The sequence below is a fragment of the Gallus gallus genome, chromosome 1 (assembly GCF_016699485.2).
Source record: "Gallus gallus isolate bGalGal1 chromosome 1, bGalGal1.mat.broiler.GRCg7b, whole genome shotgun sequence".
Classification (NCBI taxonomy): domain Eukaryota; kingdom Metazoa; phylum Chordata; class Aves; order Galliformes; family Phasianidae; genus Gallus; species Gallus gallus.
Genome location: NC_052532.1, coordinates 181,476,205 through 181,499,577, shown reverse-complemented (window position 1 = coordinate 181,499,577; position 23,373 = coordinate 181,476,205). Strand labels below are relative to the sequence as shown.

Below are 23,373 nucleotides of genomic sequence, written 5' to 3'. Positions count from 1 at the left end.
TTTGTCTACTGCTGTAGCCTTAGAGTCCTATATTGTTCATACAATCTTTGCAACACCAGGTTTGCAGGTTTGTTCTCTGGAATGTGTTTCTCCAGGAGTTTGTCTGCAGCATCTTCAGAGAATGATGAATGGATAAACCTTTTTCTGATTTGCCATCTGAACAGAAGCTGAATGCTACTCTTTCTGTTTATCCAATTGTAAGTGGATTTCTAGTATGTCTATGTTAAAATGAACTCCATATTTATGGTTATTTAGTACTTGAAAGTTTAACATCAGAGCTGCCTGTTTGTAAATTATGATTGGTTCTGTGTCTATCTCTTTAAAGAAAAGGCTTTCTATTACACCTTGATAGCTCCTTGCTGAAATGACGAGGCAGCCAATCTGATTCTAAATTCATTGACCTGTTGTTTAGAACAAGTCCATTACCTTGTTGGTTTATGCTTTAACAAATTGTTCGTTACTGTGAAACTGCAAGAGTCGCTGTCTTCTGCCCTTTGTCTTGCCTAGGTGAAATGCATGTGAACACTTACAAACACTGTTTCCAAGGAATGTGACCAAAGTATGAGTTTCAAGTTTTGTTTTGTTTATTTTGTAATTAAAAAAACAACAACAAAAAAGTTGCCTTTCAGAGAAGAACCACACATTCTCCCTTGACATTACTGAGTTTTCAAATTTCCTCATCCTTATAGTTTTGTATATGGAGGTCATATTTTGAAAGTAGCTGGCTTACAGAGACATCAATCTTTGCGTCCACAAAATATTTCTAATGTGTTTTCAGGCCTCTATAGAGATACTTTTCCAGTGTGAACTGCACCTTCCCAAGGAAGACCCCTTGATCTGATCGTTTTTAAGCCACCCAGAGTCCAGTCATTTCCTCAGGGATGTGCCATTTAGGTACAAACCCTCTGCTTCCTCTTGGTGCAGCTGTCAACATGCTGCCTTTACACTCATGTTTCACAGTTTTTGTTTGTTTGTTTGTTTGTTTTTCTGTGTGTGTGTTTTTGTTTGTTTGTTTGTTTGTTTTGTGATACTGGGACTACTGTAGCTTAGACAGTCAGGACCGGGTTAGAGAGGTAACAGACAAGCTACAGAAGACCTTGACAGGGTTCTGCAGGGGCCATGGGCTCTCATTGGCAACAGGGCCTGTCCTACCTGGCCAGGAGCAGGGCAACTGGGGGCAAAAAAGCAGCTCTAAACATAAGCATTAGCACTGTGATCAGAAATGGGACAAAGCTGAGCCGGGATGTGGGCCTGTGGATGGACTTGCACCTGGGGTCATGACTGAGCAGGGGAGTGAGGAGCTGGAGACCAGCTCTGCTGCTGTGGTCTCACTGGGGATGAAACTGACTGTCCTGGGGGGCTGAAATGAGGCCCTGGGCAGGATATAGGGATGCTGTGCAGGAGGCTGGACAATGTTAGTGGGGTTCTTTGCTGCACCCATTGCCCTGATATCTCTTTCCTTGTTAGGACTTAAGTCGTCGGGGAGTAGTGGAAACCTGAGCTGAAAATGACATCTAGTTCTCTGGCTTTAATAAGCACAAATGGACTCACTCTCCATGAGTTTTTTTAATCCCTTTATCAGCCAGATATCAATAGTTTTTTTAAACTCTTCACTGCCTTCTGGCAATAATTTCTACTTCATTTTCAGCATATGTGTCCTACTAACTATTCCAGGCTGATCATCTGCCTCACATGTCATCCAGCACCAGGTTGAATTTGGGGTCCCTCATGTGTGCAATTCGTGACAGCACTGCAGAGCTCTACTCATGCTCCTTGCACCACACTGGCATTGCAGGCAGCAAGTAGCAGGTTGTTTGCCACGGGTGACTGATTTTAGCCATATATTTATCTGCTTCAGCCTTGCGTGTTGATTCCCAGCTACATCCTGCTCTTAACATCCCTTTTCGGAGGCACCAAAAAGAAGGTAAATTAATTAAAAGTCACATAAAACTTTCTTGAACGTTAATTTCTTCAGCAAAGTGGTGACCTGACTTGAAAATTTCTGATCTTTACATTTATCAATCATACATTCAATCACTTAAAAGTGACAGATATAAAAAGAGGAATAATGCTTCGTGATAGTCTTCTGCTGCTAACTTTGACAGTCAGTTGCCTAGCCATATCCCGAAATTATAAATGGAATTGTGCTTTACTGCTCTTTCCTGTTTTTCAGTCAGAGATTCTTTTTTTCAGTGATAACCTTTGAATAATAAATGACAATAATATCTGTAAAAGAATCCTCACCTACAAAGTACAGCTCAAGTTAGGATTGTTTACATTGATATACACTTGTAGTGATGTATATTATTACAGATTTAAATGGGAGAAAGAAAGAAGCCTTGGGGGGGGGAAAAAAAAAGTAGCTTTTTGAATTTCTTAGTAGTTGAATGAAATTTCAAGCTTTGTTTATCAGGTCTCCTAAATGCATAATCTGTTGTCCTTTCTTGAAAGTTGGAAGATATTTATGGTTTAACAACATAATAAAACTCTTGATAAAATACTTCCGTCTGTAAAATGCATCATCTTTGATTACATTAAGATTTAATGGGACAGAGGAAAATGTTTCTTTCACACATTTTGCATTCATGGAAATTGATTGTTATATTCCTAGTACTGGTGATTACTGATGCAGCCCATGATTTAACAAGAGCTGAGCTATCAGTGGGGTGTAATGATTTGTGATATGACTGAACAACTGCTATTTGTTAAAGAAATATTCACAAAACTGTGATTTCTACCACACTACTTATCAGGGGAAAATGAAAAGTCTATGAAGCAAGCCAAAAATAAATAGAGAGAGAAAAAAGAGAAGTATAAACTATGCATATCCCTCTTACATTCACGAAGAGTTAAAGTCTTGTTCAATAATATTTTACTATGAAATTCAGTGAGTACATATGCTTCCCTTTTAAGATTAATTCAAGCATCATGGAAATCTTATTTTGATCCTTTGCTTAATAGGGCACTCCTACCACTGCATTTTCCAGCCACAATGAGGTATCATTACACCTCTGAGAGAATGGAAAAAGACCAAAATACAGGAGGCTTTGTCAGACCAAAAGGCTTAGAAAGCATATGTGTAACAAGCTTTGGCCAGAAAGCTTATGCCTGAAGTGAATGGCAAAGGAGCAGATAATGGTATTGGAGCCATGATGGATGGTTCCTATGATCCAGACTGGAAGAAAAGCAATTGTTGTACTTTAAGACAGGAAAGTCCCGAAAGACAATTTTTTTTTCTTCAGGGGACTCATTTTTCCTTTTCCTTGTGAAGTAGGAGCTGGTGAAATATTTTCTCTGCTGAAAAGCAAGAGAAAGAGTCACAATGCTGGAGAATGTGTAAGTAGGACACGCTGAAATCTTCCACCCTCATGTGACAGATATAATCTGGGTTGCGCCTGTGTTCTCTTGGAATGTCCTCACCACTATCAGAAAATGATTTAGAAATTTCTGATATACGGAGAAGGACTTAAAAAAAATCATAGAATCATAGAATCCTAGAATGCTTAGAGTTGGAAGGAACATTTAAAGGTCATCTAATCCAATTCCCCTGAAATGAACAGGGACATGCACAGCTCGATCAGGTTGCCCAGGACTTGATCCAGCCTTGACTTGAAAGTCTATAGGGACGGGGCAGCCACCACTCGGTGGGCAACCTGTGCCAGTGCCTTACCACCCTGACTGTAAAAGGTCTTTTCCTTATATCTAACCTCTATCCTCTTGGAACTTAAAGCCATTTCCTTTTGTTCTATCACCGCACAATCTCACTGAGAGCCACATTCTCTCTTCCTATGGCTATAGAAATGTACAAAGTGTATATGAACTCATACCGCTTACCATTCAAGAAAGACTTAACCACTAAGATATCTTGTATTCTTGAGGAACGAGACCTGGGGAAAGTTCTCAGACTCCCTTAATGAAATTACTCTGTTTAACTTGGAGCAAGGCAGTAGTGAAATTCAGTAAGAAGACTGAAAATGCAACCAAAATCTGAAACATAGTGACCAGAGAACTTGTCTAGGAAAGTGAGGGTGGCCCAGACACCAGTCTATTGCCCAATGAATATTTAAATAAAAATAAAATATCAGAGCAGAAACAAAATTCCAGAATTTCTTCTTTTTCAGATAGGCCCCAAACATTTACTTTTATGCTTATTTTCTTTAGGTTCTGTTGAACTCCTAGTTCTCTCATGCAAAATAGAGAGTCTAAACAGCAGCACCTGAGTGAATTTATTTTCACCCTATCCTTCCATACCCCTCAGTCCAGAGACAAAAAGGTCTGCAAAGAGATAAAAGTCCTTGTTTAAAAAAAATCATTTCAAGCAAAGGAGCCACTTGATTCTAAGATGTCCTTAACCTGAGCAGTGCCCTAGATACAGAGATTGGCAGATGGCCTATTCACAGACCCATTTAGACAGAGTCAGAGCTCTTAGATTGTCTCTGAGAGTATCAAGCAGATGAGGCCCTGCAGGCAGGGATATGAAGATTCTGGAGAGAGATGGGCCTTTACCTTTATCCAGGGTCAGATGGCATTTTACCAAAGCAAGAGTAGTTCTGAGGGTTAGCATTATGTATCCAGGTGATTTGCAGGCTGCTTGCATTCTGCTCAGTTTGTTGGGACTTTGTTGGAGGCACCTATTCAGATAAGCATGGATCAACATTCTAGAGCCTATGCTGTTATTTTAGGCACCTGAAATTATTCAATTCAGTGGCTTCATTCTGGAGTATTTTATAGCCCATTACAGCCATTATATTTTGATACTCACACTGGGTAATTGCATAGTTATAATGTTTGGTTCACTTTCAGAAATGTTTCTTTGAGCGAAAGAAAAATACTCAGGAAATTAAGTACTGGAATTTAGATATTCCCCTACCTGGCTGAGCCATTAATCTCCCCACCACAGCATCAGGCCCCATTTTTAACACAGAATGATCATATCCTCCAATTTGGATGCTAATGTGCTGCTTTCAGCTACAATCTATCACCTTATTGGTTTGGGGATTTAATCTCCAGAGGTTATTGAGAAATTTCACGTAATGGCCACCATGTGCAGAATGCAGAGTTGGTCTTCTGTTCCATGTCCAAGTACAGAACACCTTGGGCACTGGAAGTCTGCACCTGCCAGACTTGGTGGTTCCAGTTCTATCATTCTCAGTTTTGTTTTTTTTTTTTCCTTTCACTGTGATCTGGCTTCAACAAGAGGGGTAGAATATGCACACTTTCTCAGAACACACCATAGACTGGTTGATTAAGCACTCTTCTGGGAAGTAAATTTGATTTGCAGTCCTCCCCAAAATGACATTTCTACTGAATTTCGTTTTCCTCTCACGCTGTAAAAGCACATCCCAGAGGTGAGTGGCAGCAGCATGTCTGAGATTGCCCTTAAAAGCAGTGGACTGGGCTTCTACTAAACAGTAATGGGAATAGGGTGGAAACTCAATGTAACTCCTCAGAAAGGCAGATCTTATCTTCCTAGAAGCAGAATCACAGGTATCATGGAGTTGACAAATCAAAGAGGGAAGCCTCTAGGTAAGTTGAACAGACAGAATTAGAAGAATGATAGAGAGAACTCGGGGCAGAAGATTTTATTTCACTTGTCAGCTGAAGCTCACGTGCATGAAAAGACAGCTCAAGATCTGTAGCATTCATGGGGAGGAAGGAAGATGAGATTTCCAGTTCACTGGCTAGAACCTGGTACTATACTGAATTCAAAGCTTGTTAATCAGTCTCAGATTCACTCAGTGCTCTCTCCATCCAGGAGAATGCTAAAAATAATGGCTCATCTCTGTGAAGTTTTCTATCTTTCTTTTGTTAACAATATATAATGTCTTTCAGGTTAGTAGGAGGGCAGGAAGGTGTTTTCCCCTAATTGTAATTCCTCCCCTTCCTTTATCCCCAAATACTTTGTAGTTTAGAATCATAGAATCCTTAGAGATGGAAGGAACCTTTAAAGGTAATCTAGTCCAACTCCCCTGCAGTGAACAGGAACGCCACAGCTAGATTAAGCTGTCCAGAGCCAGATCCAGACTCGCCTTGAAAGTCTCTAGGGACAGGGCATCCACCACATATCTGGGCAGCCTGTTCCAGTGCCTCACCACTCTCACTGTAAAATACTTTTCCTTATATGCAACCCAAATCTTTAAGTTTGAAGCCATTTCCCTTTGTTCTATGACAACAGATCCTGTCCCTTTCTTTCCTTTAGCTCCCTTTTAGATACCGAAAGGCCATTATCAGGTCACCCCAGGGCATTCTCTTTTCCAGGCCGAACAGCCCCAGCTCTCAGCCTGTCCCTTTAGGGAGATGTTCCATCCTTGGATCATTTCTTTGGCCCTGCTGTGAATGCACTCTAATGGGTCTAACTTTCTGCTCCAACTTTCTATAGAATTTGTACTAAAGGCAGAGAAATGGTCTAATTATAGGAGAGATGTTAGTAGGAAATACTATTTTTTTCCCCATAAAATGATGGTGATTAAATTACTACTCAAAATGCACGTCTTGCAAGAAGCACACACAATACCTCTGTAATAGTCAAGGTTCCCCACATACTGAATCCAGGAGAACACAACATTTTGTATCAGTTTACTAGAAAGGGCTGGTGAGATTTCAGGGCTTGCATGAATCTTTGGGCAAAGATAACAAATTAGCCTTGGAGAGAGAGAAGATGGAGACCTGAACAACAAATCCAAAATACAGCGTCTAATATAATAGGTTTGGTAGCTGGGAGCATTTATTTTGAAAGATTACATGCTCAGGTAAAGCAGATAAACTCCAAGGAATATAATTGAAATTGAGCAAATAATAGAGTTTTGATTGTTTTCCCATCTGAATAAAGCAGAAGAGCCAAGATTGAATATTTGGAGAATTCCAGGTCCTACAGGCAGAATAAATTTTGCAGAGATATCAGAAAGATAAAGCAGTGAGTATTTTTGAGCAAATGGGCTTTTTTTAATCACTGTGCAGTTCCAAAAAGAAAGAAAACAATTTTCAGATAGTAACAAACAGATGTGAAGAACAAAGCTTCAGTGCTGAAGAGAAATATGTCATTTCTCTTTCACTGTTACCTTTGCAAATCAAATGCTGGAGAATGTTCTGTATTGTATTGCAATCAGAAGCTGCATGTGTTAATGAGGAGATTAAAATATTTATTTGTAAAACCTGTGAATGAATGCCTTATCTCTTTCATTATCAGAATGTGTAAGAACTTAGTGCATATTTTAGACAACTCTACTGTTTCACTGCGTACTAAGTACATGAGAATATAAACTGAAAACACTAAGATTTAGCTACTACACCGTGGGGAGTGGTGGCAGTTTAAATTCCAGTGGTAACCAGAGGACATTCCAACAGATGCTTAGTGTCTGTAATTAGTGTGGGAAGCGGACTCTAAGCAGGAGTCTTTAAAGTTTAAATCTCACAAGGGAAATATTAAGACTTAATATGAGGGTGGAAAAAAAAAGTATAAAAGGGAAGATCTTACCTGACATTTTTTTGTTGTTGTTAATTGTAATTCTGTCCTGGCTATCAGTGTTCACAGTGGGATTTTTGGTACCACAGTTTTGCCCGAGGCAGATCTACATTCTTCATTCAAGCCTTGATTTCATGTGGTAGGATTGTTTATAGTGTGCTCTTGACAAAGGGGCATTTTGTGGTTCCTGCAAATGTATATTGCAATTCAATTCATGTGCATCAGACCTCTAATATGGCACACCTCAGAAGAGAAAACAGCTATTGTTCTATCTGAATATCACCTTAAAACTACCAGAACACTTTTATTGCTAACTCTGACAGCAGCTTTAGCCTCATTATTAAATTACTTTTGCTGACTGTGATGAGTTTGGTGCTGTTGTGCAGTTCTGTTGCATCAGAAAACTTTCCACATATAGGGGAAACTATTCAGGACTCAAATTATTTTCATATCTCATATATTTCAACTCTTCATCTCCAAAATCTGATGGAGGAAGTTAGTTGCATTCCTGTACTCAGTTGGCTGGTAAAGGTTTATTGACAGGGAATGCTTCAGTATATTCCTGATGTGTTTCACCTGTCAGATTCCCTAAGGTTGCTAAGCTACTTGCCCTTGTGAGTGTCCTTACTATCTTCCTTTTGGATATCACTGAAATATCATTTTTCTAAAATTCTTACAGAGTATTTGATTATTCTGTAGATCATGGAATGCAGATCTGCAATAGGATGGATAGTCTCTTGGTTGTAATTCCTATTGTTTAGTCATTGTGGTTTGAGAAGTCTTGACTTAAATATTATTATTTTAGTACTTTATAAGAAAGGAGAAATTATATTTACTCTGAAAGAAGCTAAATTCTCTTGACAGCATTTTAATCTTCAGTTTCACATAGCTTGTTACAATTTTGATCATATTGCAATTTTCATTTATGAGGTCTATGGCAGCCCGTATTCCTTCTCCTGTTATGTTAGTGGTATCATTTGAAAGGTGTTACACATTACCTGAGACCCATGTGGAAGCCATCACATTTTTCTTATGAAAGGGTTTTGATCTAAGTACATTAGCCTAATAGACCTTAAAGTGAAGAGCAGCAAAATTCTATAAAATAATATATGTTTACAAGAAGGGAATAAAGAGAATGAAAGTGTGCTGAGTCAAGATTCAGTTTCACTTTCTATCACTCTGCCTTTAAATGCCTCAAAGATGTTCATCATTGTGGTGCAGCGCTGCTGCTCTTTACATATCCACATAACCCTCCACCATCTGCTGCTAACCTTCCCTCCCCGAGGGCCAGATTCTCAGCTGATGCAAACAAGTGCAGCCCCAATGATTCCTTTACACACGACCTGATTTTGATTCAGACTTTGCCTCAGGGTTACCTCGTCTACTGTCATCCCTCCTGTTGTCAGACCTGATGCAGGCTGAGTTTCTCCCAGAGGCTTGGCAAGGAGTGACCTTGGCATCCTTGCAGAGTTCCATTAACTTCAAACCCGGTCACCCTGTAAGCACCTCACTGTAGTCCTGGGACTTAAGCTGAAAGCTCTTCAAGAGAAATATTTAATCTCTTTATGTTCTGAAACTCCATCTACAGGAACTACAAGGTGAAATGAAGGTTGGCATCAGACAGCAGTGCTCATTGTTTGATTGTTTTACATTTCTCTATTGTTACCCTTTTTCATGATGACTACTTTCAGAAAATACATACTGCTCTAATCTTTGAGGAATGTTCAAGACAGCTGCTGCAAAATTTTAATTGTATCTCAAAGTTTATTCTTAGCTTTCAGACAATGAATTTTCTAAACAGGTATCTACCTTTTGATAGCATTAGTTCATCTCAAATTATTGGATCCCCAGTAACATCTACTTTCAGAAAAATTACTGGTTTTCCTGTGAAATTTGCATTAATGTCTTCATCTACTAATATCTGGTTGTTGTTGTTGTTGTTTTTACTTTTTTGACATTGTTCCAAAAATGCTAATCTCTGTAAATAATATTTTAAAATCTCTGTTAAGATGAACTAAATTCTTTTACAGTTACAAAACTTTATTTGCTTTCCCACTCTTTCACCACCTTTCCTCTATTTCTAAGCTCCCCTTCCTCTCTCCACCGTTTCAAATCCTCCAAGATGCAGTAGTAAAATTACTAAAAACCTTTAAAAAAATCTCCTATTTGAAGGTGTCTGATTCAGATTGTGAAGGTCTTCCCTCCCCCCTAGAGGGGGGAGAATTGGTACAACAGATGGCTTTCTCCCTTTTTTCACTATTTATTTGGTGAAATCTGCATTTTCTTTTTGGAACTCCTTTCTGATGAGACAGAAAAAAAAAAAAAATCCTTAACTCTGCAGTATGTTTCACATTCTGAAGTGAGTTTTCTCTGACAAGCCCAGCTGTGGTACTTGTGCCACTTTTCTCCTTACTCAGATTTTAGATGAGATTTTGTGTGTGTGTGTGAAGTCAGCTTGGCAGGCAATGCTTAATCCATTTTTCTTCATTTTTTGGCCATTTCCCATAACCTGTCTCTTAATACATTGTGGTGCAGGCACACATGGCACCCTTTTAATATAGTAGATAACAATACTAACAAGAATATATCAGTAGGCTGGAAAAATTCTAACACTAGTTTTCAAAACCAGCAAACAAAAGGCAAAAAAAGCCACTGTTGTCATGAATACATGCAAAGAAAACTGCATTACCAAAAAAAAAAAAAAAAAAAAGAAAAAGAAAAAGAAAAAGAAAAGAAAAAAGGGAAAAAAAAGTAAGTACAGAGCTATTACCTAACTTTCCACCTTAACAGACATTTACAAACTTCTGCTTGCCATATGTCTCAGTGTTTAGCAAAAGTAACCATTTCTACACTTTTTCTCCTGCATCAATAGCTATTAATACTGTATCTGTGTGCTACCAGTGCATTCAGCATACAAATTTGATCCATACTTGGGAAAGGGAAAGGCAGAAAGGGGGACAGAATGGCATTTTCTGTCAAATGAGCACTGAGGCATACAGGAAAGTGTTAAAACCTTTTATTCAAGCATGTAAAAAAGCAGCTAATACACTGAAATCTTTTCCATCAGAAAGCCCACCATTTCAAAGTTAACATACCAACATCCTTTCAGGAAAAAAAAAAAAAAAAAAAAAAAAGACTACACAGTGAAATGATATTGGCTTCTTATTTTGTGTCATGGGATTTTCTTTTCATTTCATTCCACAAGACTTAAAGACAGATTTATTCCCCGATCAAACTGAAGCCTAAGTCCATTCACTACTGGGGAGTTTGCAGGGATGTTCCGCACTATAAGTAAGATAATTTCTTCAGATAACATAAATAATTAATTTTCTGTATTTTTTCATTTTTTTTTCTTCCTCATAACAAACACTTTTTACATTTTTGCATTCCAAATCCTTTCCCTTGTTTTCATTCTGTTCAGGCACAAGAGCTACCTGGGGATCAACTTCATCTGGCTGTATTTTTTCCCATTTGATTTTACAAGAATATTCGCAAGTTGACAAGGCACCTTTTTATTATTCATATTATTACTTTTTTTAAATGTTTGTAAAATTTTGAAAGCAATATGCTTCCCTGCAAAAGAATATTAAACCTTTGAAAGAGTTGCAGCAACATGTTTTCTAGGGCATATATTTTTCCTGTAAAATACACTGCACTGTCAAAAACAATGTTTTCAAAAATAAAACTCTCTTGGACACAGATTTTGGTGATTCTAGCCACAGCGAGTTTTCTGCCTTCCAAGTCAAACTCTGATAATTTCTGAAGAGACAGAGAGAGGTCAGAATGAAAATTCTAAACCAAACATTTTGACACCATTCATTTTTCCAGAAAGTCTGGAAGATCTTCTCACTCTGAAGCTGGACAAATACATTTTAAAATCTCAGAAACTGTACCATAAATGGAGCTGTTGTCTTCCAGTCATTTCCATGAGGAACTGTTTATTGGGCAATAATGTAGTTTAAGATCAGCACCACAAATAGATCACTACTATGGCTTCTCTTGCAAATTCTCCTTGGAAGATTCAGTAGTATCTTCAGAAAAGTCCTAAGGGGCACATTACTGGCATAACTGGCAAAATACATTCCAAGAGGACACTATTATGAAGCAAAAACAGTTGTAATAAAAGAGAATTTACTTACAAACAGCTTAAAGACTTCAAGGAAATGCCTAAAATTCCCTTCTAAGCAGGAAGCTTTTTAATCTTCATTTATTTATTTTGAGTTACTGACACAACACTCAGATATCTTACTGTCACAAAAACAAACAAACAAACAAACAAAAAAGTAGGTCTGAATCACTTGCAAAAGAGACTTAATTTAAAATTTCTGTTAATTTAGATAACATATAACACAAAGTGGGAAGGTGACTCAGAGAAACAGTAAACTGATCTAGGGATGTTCTCTTGAGCTCTTACGGATGTAAAAGTCTTCCTGTCCTATAATTTCATCTGCAGTATGTTTCAGGCATACGGGATTATCTTTCTTCAGGGGCTGCTTTTCAGTATATTTCTGTTTTTCAGCAAAGAATAGCCAGTCATTATGTATATAAATAGCAAAGCTTCATCAATGTGACTCTATGTCATTTTTGGCATTACTCCGTCTAAGGTGCAGAAATTGCACATTTTACATACTACAAGAGAGTTTTTGGTTAAATGAAGGAAGTTTCTTTGTTCAAGCATTAATCCAGGAAATCCAGTCAGTAAAGTTCTTCTTTTCATCCAGCAAAATGAAAAGGTAGTTGCTATGTTTCCTTTAATAGTTGTTTTCATTAGTTAAATATTGGATATCACACCCCATACCATCTGTCTTCTTTTATTGCCCTTCTCTGCTTAACCTTTCTATTTCTACCACCTTTCACTTTGAAATCTTCCCTTCCAACTGTGTAGTGCTTTTTGGATATATCTGTAGCCATACTTGCCATAGATTCCTGCCTCAATAACTATACAAAATAGGGAAGAGAGAATTTAGCGTTATAACTTGGAATGCTTCCATCACATTGAAAACAGGAATTATAGGCTCATTTGTTAAAAGATAATCACCTCACCACAGACAGTGTGCTTAATTCTTGTCTAGCTGGCTATCTGTACCCTTTTTCATCAAAGGTCCCTGAATACTATTTATATTCTCTTGCAATTTGCTTTTGTTTTATGTACTTTGGATTTAAAATTTTCCAGTTCAGGCACTAAGATGCACCAGAGAAGAGAAGTGCCTCCTTAAGGGCATGCAGAAGTTTATTGGCAGCAGCCAATTCAAGATCAGTGTTCTCAGCTTGATTTGGCAGTCCAGCTGCAATTTTGTATATTTATGTAAGATTTACTCAATGTCTGATGTAACTTAGAGACAGGGAAGTAGCTCTGTCAAAATGTTCCTTGCAACTCAAAGCCTCTACACAGACCTTTGTGGAAATGATTTGTGTTTCTGCTCCGATCATGTTTATTTGTTATCACTATACAGAAGTTGCAATCTGTAATGATACCAAGTATTTACAGAGAACTACTGTGTATATAAGAGGATAAAAATAAAAAAAAAGCAGTGTCTAAGACAGCCTTGTACAGATGGTAATATCTAGCAGTCATCCAGTAAATCAGAAATTGTCTTTTTTTTTTCATCCACAGATAGCACAACTCACAGAAGCAAGTATTTATCTGTGAGTATCACTATAAACACCTGTAGTCCTTTCTTTGCCTTATTATCTTATCACAGAATCATTGAATGATTTGAGTTGGAAGGGACTCATAAAGACCATCTAGTCCAGTTCCCCTGCCATGAACAGCTCGATCAGGTGCCCAGAGCCCCATCCAGCCTGACCTGGAGTGTCTCCTTATTCCTGACCTTCCACTGGTGCTCAAATTTGGACTTCTGCAACATCCTTTCAGAGAGAGCCAACTTCCGTTCTGATTTAAGTGAGTTATTCTTGTCCCATGAATGCTTCAGCTTTGCTAACTTTTGTACTGACTGTTGAAAGACAATTGCAGACAGTGGAAAATAAAGCTCTGAATAACATGGTGCTTCAGCCAAGACTGCATTCTGGGAACTTTCCTTTTTTCATTTTGGTTCACTTCTTTGGAGCTGTATGCTTAAAAGAAACAATCGTCATTTCCAGTGTGTGCACGATACCTATATTTAACATTTCTATCAAACTGCTATGCTGAGATCCCTGCTTGCACTAATTGCTTATGTAAGACAAATTATTGGCTGTTAGCTGCAAGATAATAGGTTTTTTTAAACAGATTACAGCAATGCCATCTAATTTTACTAAATAAAACTCTGTAAAGCAGTGCCCATTAACTAGCTCTAAATCTCTTCTGACTGGTTTTTCCATGTGCAATCACATCTGTTTGTGCTTTATAAGAAAGTGAGATTTGAAAGAAATTGATGAAAATGCAGAGAAGCTAGTTATTTTGTAAGAAGTTTTCGTAAGAAAATTTCTTACATTCTTTCTAGAAGTAGAAAGACAAAATATTGTCAGTCCAGTTGATTTTTTTTCTGAAAAATTTGGATGTGGTAAGTACGGAATTTAGCAGAGTATCAGAAACATTGATTTATTTGACAAGAATAGGCCTGAAATATTACACAGAGTAACTCAGCAGCAGCATACCATTGGTATCACGTACAAACACTGACTAACAAGTTCCATGTAATTTGATTGGTCCAGCATTGTTCTTTCCAAGTGAATTTCCTGTTCTTCTCTGGGTTCTGGTCCACACCACACTGAGGTTTTGCAGATCATAAATGGTATCTTCTTAGGTGAACTTAAACTGGAATATGAACTCTAGGAGCATACCTAATGTAGTCTTAGCTAGCGGTCACTCCATCCAGGAGATCTAACTACAGTTAAGGTGCAGTATAGAAGAAATACATTAATCCTGTACTTCAGAATGTCCACACTAATTGATTTACCCTGCAGATGATCCTCTCTAACCAGTCTGCAGTACTTGCTAATGTAGGCACAGCCATAAGGGACCATAAGGATGTTTAGTACCTTTCCTAGGAGCATAAAGGCACGCGGTATATTGCTTCATGTCTACGTGGGGTATGTTTTAGTACATGCTTCAGTATCATACAAACATTTCCCTTCATGATGCATGATGCTACAGATAAATTCATTAAGAAATTAATAAGCATGCAAAACAATGCTAGGCAATAACTTAAAGGAGAAGAAAAGTGATGTTTCAAGGTGACTATAAAGCTATAAAAACTCTGCATACTCTGCAATACTCAGATGAACACTATGTGTGTTTGTGTACACCAAAGGTGGATTTTGTGCAATAAAACGGGCAGTGTTGTGCAGGGATATTCCTACATTCAATCTTCATTTTTGTTCATTCACAGACCTGTCAATTTCTTTTGCACCAATTGTTGTCCTTTTTTTTTGTTGTTTTTTGTTTTTTTAGGCTAAAGGTGGTCAACATTACGAAATATTACTATATCTCTTATTAGAAATGAATGCAAAAAATAGAAAGAAAATATGCACAAAGCACTTGGCCACTGGTGGCCTACAATGGAAACAGGCTGCTTGCCTCAGAAATAATGAAGAAACCTGACAGCAATATTTTATACCCCAAGCAGATTTTATTTTCAACTTCTGAACTCCATTTTCATTTCTACCTTTGAGGAAATTTTGTGCAGTAGAAATGTAAAGTAAAACAGGCATGACAGCTTGAAACAAGAGAGGATTGCCACTTTATGTAAGAAATCTGCCAAGTTCGCTGCTAGAATGTGTTAATAGCCAGAAAATTATCCTTGGAAAAAGGTTTATGTTTCCCTCACCATAAATACATATGCAAGATTTGTATTAGGATGCATTTAGTGACTTTGAGGTTTTTTTTAATGTGTTTTCTTTGTTTGAGTTTAAGTGATATCCTTGGATGTCAAGAAATCTTGTTGACATTATATTATGAGTCATTCTTTCAAAGTGAGCTACTAATGTTCAAGGTAGATTTTTTTTGAAAAAAGGCTAGTTTCCAGATGAAACCTCAATTGAACTGTTCCCATTATGGCTGAGTAGATACCTTCCCAGATTCTTTCCTGACAGAAACACAAAATCATTTCCTCCTGTGGAGCCTATTGCATAGTCAGTTTACAAACTTCTTTGTTTACTTGCCAATCAAGAGCTTTTTTTTTTTCTGCCTTGTCTTCAAGTATGTGTTTTGAACTAGATAGCTGTCCATTGAAACTAATGATAATTTTCCTGAACAACTACCTGAGAAAGTATTTTCTTGTTTTCAAAGGGAGGTAGAAAAAAATATGGCTAAGGAGAAAATGTCTGCTTTAGGTATTCATGATACAGTGAAATAAAACAACATAAACAACGTAAAATGAAGTCAGCAAGCAGCCTTTTTCTCAGGAAACAGATCCAATTTGATTATTTTAGACGGCCGCATGCCTGAGTAATTGTCTGAGTAAGGGTAATATCCTCTCTCACACATCAAGCATTTTTAGATTTCAAAATGAGCCTGCCTATCATGGAGTTTTGGGCCCATTAATCAGACGAAAACCTTTATGCTTTGAGATTGTGCAAAGAAATATTATTTTTTTTGCTGTTTGTGCCTTTTGTAAGAAATGGCAACTTCATATGATTTAGACATTTATGCTCTACTTTTGATACAACTCAGAAGAATCTGTTGCCCTCTTTAATAAAAATTAGGACACATTTTCCATCAGAGAAATTCTGATAATAGTAAATGTTTGCAACATGAACTTCCTACGCATTATCTTTCTGAATCTCAGTAAAGGTATGAGCATGCTATTGAATCACAGAAGAAAAGGAATCTAATAAATAATGCAGTTCATACAGCATTCTGTTTGAGGAAATTTATTAAAAAAAAAAAAAGCTTGATTTTTTTCCTGTTAGTTTCACATTTAAATAATCAAGGTCTAAATTGTAGTACTTAAATGGAAGTCAAGGAACATGGAGAGCAATGGAGGAAGCAGTAATCAGCTTGAAAAGATGTTGAATCTCTGATGAGCTTTGAATATGTCAGATTTAGTTATGTCCTAGAAAGGGAGTTTCCTTGAACAACTGCTAGTCACTTTAAATTATTCTGCATTTCAAACAGGAAATCATCCAATTAGACTAACAGCTGCAGAGATTGGAATAAGCCTTGCATGTGAGAAAATTAAAGAAAATGCAGCTGAGTACTATGCAAAGCAGTGAAGGTAAGTCATTTTCTCTCTTTTTCTCCAATAATACTTAATTTCAAGGACTTTTAGGATAAGGCAGTGACTACAAAATTCTTACATACGATTAAAACCAGAAAAATAATTTACCATGAATTGTGATGGATCCTGCTAGCTGGTGTTTTGTTTTTTCTAAACTATGCATTGTTTCCTTCAAGGTGGGTGTTCTTAAATTTTCAAGTTCTTCTTAACCCAGTTCAGCTCCAATAACATCACTATTATTTCAAAAGGTTTTAATGAAGATGAGTAACACTATCCATATTGGAATGACTCTCCTAGATGAGTCATCAACATTTAAAATTTTTCTCCAGAGTACTTTCTGAGATTGTAAACTATTAACAAAATATGAAGAAGATCAGACAAAAATGTAGAGGTCAAAAAGCAATAACTCGGAAGAAGGTGAAAATGAAATTGTATATAATGAATAAAAACTTACTGTCAACAACAAACAGAATTATGGTGCCAGATAAAAGAAAACAATATTGAGAATATAGCATGCTATTTATCTGGTGGAGTGTTCTGTCATGGATGAGAAAGCAACTAAAGCCAATTTAGTTTTATTTGGAAACTCTCTTACCTGGACATACACTTATAATTTACATATTTGATTCAATTTAACTCTCCTTAGAAATAAAACACAAATGTAAAAGAATAGAAATAGGATTTTGAAACATTGGCTAGTGCGTAAGCCTGGGGAATTGTTTGTAAGGTTTGTAAGACCTTGAACTCCATGAAACTGATGTAATTCTAGGATCAGAATATGTAAAACAGCCTTTACTTTTTACATATAAAATTGTGTTTACCGTTAAGTAACTGGACTAATTTCATACACATCAGTCTCCAAAAAGAAAAAAACAAATGGAGTAATATGTCACTTACCAATTAAATTATAAAGTTATTTCTATTTTATATTTGTATGGACTTCTGTTTTAAGGTAAGAAAAATATTTGCACAGTAAAGCCATATATTTCCATGATTCCCTTAGACTTCCTCAGATGTTCTCCATGCTTTTGGCAGTGTACATTCCACAGCAGCCCTCCCTTCACTTCTGAAGAGTCTGTTCCTTAAAGAACCTCTGGCCCTACATAGGACTTGGATTTTTTAACTCACCATGCACTAAATGTCTGGGCACGTTCTCATGCTACATAAAAAATTATACACAATTCCTCCTACAGGCTTTGCTCTTAAGTGTTTTGCCTGGGGTTTCTGTCCCTTTAATACACACACCACATCTTGCAGTTTATCACAGGAGCTCCTTGAAATCACAACTGAATCTCTAGCAGGCAGAAATGCAGCCTTTATGTGTCCTAATTCCTTTCAGCTTACTTTAAAAAGCATCATTCCCCTGATACCTTTTAAATGAGCCACCAACCATAATTAGGAAAAGTTTAATTTTTCCTTCATGTGTAATTTCAAATTGTTTTATGTAGAAGATCTTTAATGAGTGTTCAAGCTTTGTAAGTCTTCACAGGATCATGGAAAAAATCAGGAAAAATATGTGGAGGAAAAATGACCAACTGATTTCACCAATGTGTATTCGCCTCACATCAAGGTTTTAGCTAAATTTCTATAGGTCAGATCTGGACTGCCACTAAAAGGTTTTTCTTTGTTGTTTTTTTTGTTTTGTTTTGTTTTTTGTTTTTGTTTTTTGTTAAAATGTATAGTTTAAATAAAAAGAGAAATTAAAAAAAATTGAGCAGACACTCTGTTGCTTGCTGACCACCGAAGAATTCAAAGACTAAGCTGCCCCAAAGGAATTAATTTTAATTTTCCTATTCCCACAGCTGTAAGCACTCCAAGAAAAAAATCTCTAAGCCAAAAGTGTATGCAAAAAGTATCATTTAATTCTAAAAATGGATTAAAGAATGTATTCAAGTGGATGATGGAGTTAAACTTGAAATACGTTTAAATTAAAGTTTTGAACAGAAAGCCATTTGCTTTTATGTTACACAGAAGATGCTGTCCTTTGGAAAAAAAATAAATTACATCAAATTGATAGGGCTTAATATTTATCAGTTTAGTAGACTAATTATCTAAAGTATTAGATCCCAAGATTATCATAGGTCTATATTGTCTCAGACAGACAAGTGCATGGAAATCACTCTGGCCACTGCTGAAATGCAGAAGTATATTAAAAAAAAAAAAAAAAAAGAGGAAAAAAGTAGGAACGTGTGTACTACACAGTCGTTGCTACATTATGATCCTGATGCAAAATACTGCAAAGGGACATTGGCATACAGTCATAGATGCACAGCTGACCTGGATGCATTGCTTTTCAGCTTGGTCTGGTGCTTGACCTTGTCATAAGCACGCAAGACAATGTTCAGAGCTGTCCAGCTGCTTGCAACACCACTAATCTCTATATGAAATGAAAAAAACAGACTCTCCAATCACATCCATGGAGCTGAATTTAGTGAGGAGATATATAAACACCAGAATGCACTTATCCACTACCTTGTCTTACATGCACGGTGTACCTTGCCAAGGGAAAGTCCAAAGGAGAAGTTGTGGAACTGCGCTTTTCATCAGCTGTCAAGACGGTTTCTTGTATTACCTGGTAAAACTCACTTGATTTGACTGTAATGTTTTTCTTGTATGATACCATGTGCCATCATGATACAATGCTTTAAGGCCCATTGAAAATCAGCTGTAACTTTACTTTTTTTTTTTTTTTTTTTTTTTCCAGAAGAGATTAACCAAAGCTCCTCATGTTTGGATTTGAACAGACTAGACACATGAAGGGTTATCTTTTTTGTGGTCACAAACTACTGGTTTGATCTGGAATGATAGTTTATATGCCCAGCATATTCTGGTGTGATGGCTTTTTGTTGTATACACAATTGTAACCAGTTTCATTGCTTGCATCATCTAAACCTCTGTTTTTAAAAAACTTTTCTTTTAAGTAAAGGAAGAGTAGCTGCAATCCTCTAATCAAATTTCTCTGAAAACAGGAGCTAATACGTCCACAGATGAGCTCCTGACTCCTGTCCATCATAACATTTTAAACCAGAATGCATTTCAGAAGCACACCAAGTTCTTTGAAATTGTTCACTGTAATGATTGTTGTGTTGCAGCAAAAACTGAATAGCTGGCTAGTATAAACTTTATTATTGAAAACATCAAAGATGTTGCTGTAATGATTATTAATTACCACGTAGCTTTGAGAAGTAGTTCCTGCCAATCAACTTCACATTATTTTTATGAGAATATGACTTTATCTGACAGATACACAGGTGCTAATGCAAATTTTGTAATGCATGACTTGATGCCACACACCTTAGGATTATCAAATGAAAGTGAAACAAAGTTATTGTTGTGCATACCAAATGGATCAAACACTTGTAAAACAGTGGTTGGTTTTTTACTCTGTTTTTGAAAGGACTCTAATAAGAAATCTAAGGCATTTAGGTGAACTTCTATGAAGATCCTTTCAAAGAGAAATGATGGAATTTAGAACTTACACCAGCTTTTGGTAAAAAAAAAAAAAAAATCATTACTTATTAAAAAAAAAGAAATCTTTGCCATTCAAAGATAACATCAAAAAGGCATGCTTGGCTACAAGGAAGTCAGATGCATGTGGAAAAAGCAATCTTTATTTAAAAAAAAAAAATATATATATATATATATATTGATTTGTCACACACACATATATAGAAGTTCCAGCGTGGCCAGATGTTGGAATCTGTCACAGCTGCAGACAGGAAGCTTTCACAGGAAAGCAATTACTCTGGAACATGGAAACATATAGATAGCAGTGATCTGTGGGTGACCTTCCAGTCCTGTCTGTATCCAAAAGGGTTAACGTGATCCCTGCTTGTATTAATGTTGTTATTGCTGGTGGCCGTAGATATCTATTTCTCATACTGAGGAGCTTTTTGGAAAACTGAAGGATTCAGGGGAGTGTAGCAAGAATTAATAAAAGGTTGAACAAAGCTTTGGAATGAAAAGCCTGAGAAGCTTAAATGATTAGTTCAATGATGAGAACATAAACGGGTAATTAGATCAGTGTCTATATGGTAGAGAAACTTAATAATGGACTTTTTAGTCTATTAGAAAGTGTTTTTTACTTAGTGAGAAACACTAAGTAAAAAAGCTGAAGGTGGACATATTTGTATTGAAGTTGGAGGATATCACTAGAAGGAACAACTCAGTATTTTGGTCAGAACACATGCACAGATATACATTCTCTTAATATCATTGTAAATAATCCACCATTCTTTAGACAACTGCATGTTGTGAGGAAGTAGTAACTGTTCTTTAGTTTCCAATAATTATTCACACTTTTCTCTTTAGTTTCCATTTACCAGCTGACTAAGCCCATAATTATCACTAAGAATGTGAAACTAGCTCCTGGTATGCACCAGAGAATGTGTTATTGGTTTGCACATAAGTGTAATCAAACCATGATTACTTGCAGCAATCACCATTAATTTTTAGGCTTGAATTAGTTCTTCTGTACCACTAAATAAATAAATAAGTAGTAACCTAGAATTTACTCAATTTGAATGCTACAATTTACAGGTTAAAAAACTCACTCATAATTTATTTTACTATAAATATTGGCAAAAAACTAATTACAGTATGCATTTGTTTCCATTTGAAGTCCCTTTATTTTCATTTTCATTGTTATTTTATTTTTAATCAATTTGAAATCTCTAGAGATGCTTGACCTGTCATTTATCTGATTGTCTCCATTGTATTTTGCCTTTCTTCAGCCAGTATCAGAAAATACCTCATCTATCCGTTTTTTTTTTGTCAGAAAACTTCTCTTAAAGCCAACAAGATCATTTACTTCAAATTTCTCCTGGATTCAGAAAACAATGATAACAACATATTAACTCCCTTCCCCCTCTTGTATTTTTGACTCTTATTAAATGGGCTTCAAGCTTTTAGCTATGGAAATCTTCACATCATCTTCTCTTTTAACAGGCGTTTTCATTTCTAACTTACTGACAATGATTCTGAAGCTGATATATAAGCAAATAAAATGCTTTCTCTAAGGTCTTGGTGCTGGAGATATCATTTAGTGTCATCTTATTTTTCTGCTAAATTAATAACCCTCATCTGCTCCATTTTTTCTGTATGTGAACTTATATTTTAATAAAAGCTATATGAAAAAAATAATAAGATGGAAAAAATGTAGATTATTCTTTTGTTGACACTTATTTGTATGTGTTTGTCCATTTTACTCATTATTTTCTTATTTTAAATTATCAACATTGCAGAGAAATAAAAGCTTTTGAGTGTAGTGTATATACTTAACTATATTAATGTATATCATGTTAAGCAAATATTTAGAATCATAAAATCATTGAAGGGTTTGAGTTGGAAAGGACATTAAAGCCCATCCAGTTCCAATCTCCAGCTACGGCAGGGTTGCCACCCACCAGACCAAGTTTCCAGGGCCCCATCCAACCCAGTAAAGAGAAAAACTGATGCTAGGCAACACAAACCATTAATTATGCTGGAAAATAAAAGAACCTATGAAAAATAGTATTTGGAGTGGGAAATCCAAACAGTATGTTAGTTCTGAAGAGTGAGTGCACTGTATTTCAAAGGAAGTAATGTTGGTAAGTGTTGTGCTCCCTATTAAATAAAGCACTGGGATGCTGCTCTCTGGGCAGCCTGAGTCAGGGCCTCACTGCCCTCTGAGTGAATAATTTCTTCTTCATATCAAACATAAACCTTTTCTTTTCTTTTTTCCTTTTTCCTTTTTCTTTAAGTTAAAACCACTATCCAATTTACATTCTTTTATTTTACTTTAGACAAATTCAGAGAAAGATACGGTAATTCCAAAACTTTTCTCATATACTATGGATAGAAAAGTATTAAATGCAAAATTATTTGTAGTTGTCTTATATTTTTAAGCAAAAATAGGAAAAATCCACAATTAGATGCTAAAATGAAAGGCTGAAAAATACTAATTTAAAAGATGAAAATCAAAATGCAAGGTTTTCAAATCAATCCCTATTAAAAAGCCATTTCAAGTAATACTGAAATTCCAGGGATCTCAACCGTGCACTTTTTACTGAATTAACTATTCATTTCATTATTCATCTTTGTTTCTTGAGCCTATCTGGATAGATTGCTCATTCCTCTTTCGTGGGAAAGAAATGACTTACTCATTTTTTCTTGGCTGATGTTGCAATACATCTTTCTGTAAAAAGGTTGTAGTACTGACAGGAACAAAGAAGGGAAAGATGAACTATCTTGAAGCTATACATTAGTATTTGGGCTGCATGAGGAGAGAAATTAATGTTTCCCTCTTCCTTGTCTATCTTAAAGTGGTTGGTATTAGACAAGGTTGCTCATAATAGTAATAACTTTTTATTTCTGTGCTATAAATTATTTCTGTTTTGTAGGAGAGCATACAAGGCATAGAACCTCATTGTTTAACAAAACATGGTCTTGCACAGCGATAATTTTCACTGGGTCAGCTCAGAGAAACTAGTGAATCAAAGAGACTACTCTGCAGAATTTTCTTTCTCTCCTTGTATTCCCCAACTGAGCAGTCACCCATGTTCCTTCCTTTTCCACAATGAAAAATAATGTGAATGTCATGAATTAACCTATCATAAAATTTATGTTCATGAAACTTGTTGTCCATGATGAACATCATCAGCTCCCTGTCAGAAATCCCTGTACCAAATTTCTACTGCAATAAAGAATAATGCAGAAGAGATTTCTTTTTTTTCTAACCAGGAACAAAAATATTATCTTGAAATTACAAAA

At 36.3% G+C, this 23,373-nt stretch overlaps 1 long non-coding RNA gene across 3 annotated transcripts; it reads left to right on the top strand.

Annotated features, from left to right (window-relative positions):
• The first annotated feature begins 1,743 nt into the window (after nt 1-1,743).
• On the top strand, nt 1,744-21,641 carry LOC121109133. Of its 3 annotated transcripts, none has more exons than XR_005861248.2 (4): nt 1,744-1,924; nt 16,521-16,620; nt 18,921-19,198; nt 19,328-21,641. It is a non-coding gene; the product is annotated as an uncharacterized LOC121109133 (long non-coding RNA). The 3 variants fall into 3 exon arrangements; XR_005861247.2 differs by adding an exon at nt 13,165-13,364 and having other exon boundaries at nt 18,921-21,641; XR_005861249.2 differs by having other exon boundaries at nt 18,921-21,641.
• Nucleotides 21,642-23,373: the final 1,732 nt, after the last annotated feature.